Source organism: Myotis yumanensis, unplaced genomic scaffold, assembly GCF_028538775.1.
Source record: "Myotis yumanensis isolate MYYU_CA2020_CCGP unplaced genomic scaffold, mMyoYum1.0.hap1 SCAF_16, whole genome shotgun sequence".
NCBI lineage: Eukaryota > Metazoa > Chordata > Mammalia > Chiroptera > Vespertilionidae > Myotis > Myotis yumanensis.
Window position 1 is genome coordinate 8,138,274 of NW_027223767.1, and position 3,225 is coordinate 8,141,498.

The window sequence follows — 3,225 nt, forward strand, 5'->3', positions numbered from 1 at the left end:
TAAAACTGAGGCCTAGATGTGATCTCTAGGGAGGAAAGGTCAGGGGGTCCAACCCGCATGACCAGCGCTATGCCAGGGGAAGGAAGGCCACCTGTGGGCCAGGTCCATGCCAGTTTTGCCCCTTGGTAGGTACCCGGGCTGTCTGCCCTGGTGACTCTCTATTTCTGCTGCAAATTGCTGGGCCAGTTTGTTCAGCTTCCTGTCTCAGTCTCCCCATTCCACGTGCCAAGGGATTTTCCTGGCTTCTTCCTGTCCTGCCTCAGGGTGAGGCCATGTGGAGGTGAGCCAAGGCACCCCAGCCTGCAGTCAGCACCAAGGCCCCATAGAGGGGAGGCCGTGCTGCACCCCAGCAGCCACTCAGCTACCCTAGCATCATCCCCACCGAGCAAAACCGTGAGCAATAAAAGGACTGAAAACGGGTTTCAAGCCTCTGAGTTGGGGGTAGTTTGCATACACAGTAAAGACAACTTAAAGAGACGCAAAGCACAAGGTGAGTAGATTATGTTAATTACTAGTATTGGTGAGTTCCGAAAGCCCATGGCCTCCACATCTGAGCCCAGATGGCAGGGTCCCTCTACCAGGAGGTCTGGGGACTCTCCTGTCTGACTCCCTGATCTATTTTTTTTTTTACATGGTGAGTTGTTTCAGAATCTTTTTTTTTTTTTCTTTTTACCTCTTCTTTTGGAGGTAGCAGTCAGACCATCCCTTCTTTTGATAGCACACTCCTTGTTGTCTTGATTGAGTTTGGAGCCCTGTCAATTGCAAGGATTCAACCTCATTTAAGCTACCGATCTTCCTAATTCCTAATATGAATTGCCTGCCACAAGAATTACAGCAGAGATTCAGACCGACATGGCCCTGGGCTCATGAAATTTACATTCCAGTAGAAACTCAGATTGGGGAAGTCTTCATCACCTACTAGGCATAAAAACATGATCCAGTGCAGACAGGTGTCCTGTGCCTGGCAACCACCTGATAACCACTAACTGCCCTGCTCTTCTTCATCCAGCTCTCACAATTTTATATAAGTGGACGAACAAAAGTGAGTCTTCCTATATTTTTAAGGTATAAGCAGTTTGGCATTACCTGACGGCAATGAGCGCGGGGAACCAGTAAAGTTTATGTTTTTGTCTGAAATTTAGTATTTCTTTCTTTCTTCTTTTTTTTATTAATTCCCACCCAGGGATATTTTTTCCATTGAGTTTTAGAGAGAGTGGAAGGGAGGGGGAGAGACAGAAAGAAACATTGGTGTACCCCTACAGGACTCCACTGAGCCAAACTGGCTAGGGCTAATATTTCTCTAAAAAGGATCCAAGTAGTCATCAAGGGAAAATTATTTTATTGCACTTCATAATATGTTTTTAAAAATTTAATATTGTTTTCCCCTAGCATTATTGAAATACTAGGCCCAGTGCAAGAAATTCATGCATTGGGGCGGGGGGGGCGGGGGGGTGTCCCTCAGCCCAGCCTGCGCCCTCTCGCAGTCTGGGAGCCCCTGGGGGATGTCTGACAACTTAGGCCCAGGGAGCAGGCCTAAGCAGGCAGTCGGACATCCTTATCACTGCAGTGGAGGCGAGAGAGACTCACGCCACCACCACTGCGCTTGCCAGCCATGAGCCCAGCTTCTGGCTGAGCAGTGCTCCCTCTAGGGAGCCCACTGACCACCAGGGGACAGCTCCTGTGTTGAGCGTCTGCCCCCTGGTGGTCAGTGCGCATCATAGCGACCAGTCTTCCACAGTTTGGTCGATTTGCATATTAGCCTTTTATTATATAGCATAATTGACATATAACATTGTATAGCTTTGAGGTGTACAATGATGATTTATGTAAATATACATTGCAAAATGACTACTACAATAGTTATTTACTACACCCATCACCTCCCATAGTTACCTTTCCTGTGGTCAGAACTTTTGGGACCTACCCTCTTAGTGACTTTCAAGTACACAAGACAGTATTGTGAACTGTCATCACCACGCTGTACGTCAGACCCCCAGAACTTACTCGTCTTAGAACTGAACGTTGTACCGTTTGACCACCTTCACCAGCTTGCCTTACCTCTCAGCCCCTGGTAGCCATCAACCTACTGTTCCTGTGAGGGGTGTTCTGTTTTGTGCTCTGTTTTATTTTTAGGTTCCATATAAAAGTGAAATCATACTTTCCTTGTCTTTCTCCCGCTTATTTCATCTCGCATTGTTAACCTTAAAATTGAAGGCCAACTTGAGAGGTGGCAGGCATTTATTTGAGATAAAAAGAATAGGTGTCCAGGCAGAAACCCCATGTTCTGAGGAGGAGACGAGGCCAGGGGTATCTCTGAGAATTGCATCAATAGAAGGAAGGCCTTTCCACAGGTGCAGAGAACAAAGTGATGTTCATTCCAAAGTATGTTTTAAGCTTTCCCTGCAGGAGTCATCAGTCAGGTAGTCACGATATTTGCTTTCCTGGTAACTTTGTAAACAGTAGCGGGGGATACAATGTTGCCTTTTTACATTCCGCAGGTTTCGGCCGTTGCCCTGCAAGGACGTTGCCCCGGAGCCTGCGACTCCGCAGCGGATTCCTCCGAGGCTCCCCCGGCTGTGAACTCCGTACTGGTTACGACTGAACAGCTGCCCAGGGCGCTGGCTCCAGGGCCTGTTCTGTAACCCTGCCTGCTGTTCTTGCTTTTCTTCCCCAAAGTCAGTAAAAGTAATCATTTGAAACATGAGCTCGTACGAATTATGATGGAAATAAAATCAGTGAAAGCTGCTACACTCACTCTCTGATCTATAACTCAAAGCAAGAGCAGCGGGGTGGAAGAGGTTAAAGGAGGAAAAGGGAGGACCTATGTAATACTTTCAACAATAAAGATTTAAAAACAAAAACAAAAGCAAGAGGAAGTCCCCTCACCGGGACTGAAACGCCAAGCCCTGCTCTCTCGCAGCCTCACAAGCTCCCGGAAGCCCAGGCGCGCGACGATTTCCGGGAAGAGTTGAGGCGGGGAAGCCGGAAAAAGACGAGGGGCGGGGCCTTCGGGGCGCTCTAGCATTCCCCTACTCTATGGCTGCCGCCAATTGACAAGCCCAAGAGGCAAGGCTCCTCTCTATTGGACGCGCAGCCTCGCGAAGGCGGGGCAGCTCGGCCTGCGGCACTCTGATTGGCTGGGCCTGCCAGTCCAGGCGGAGGGGCGGGGCGTGGGGCACGCGGAGCGAGGTGAGCGGCTGCGTCTCTCAGCTGGGCAGCAGGCGC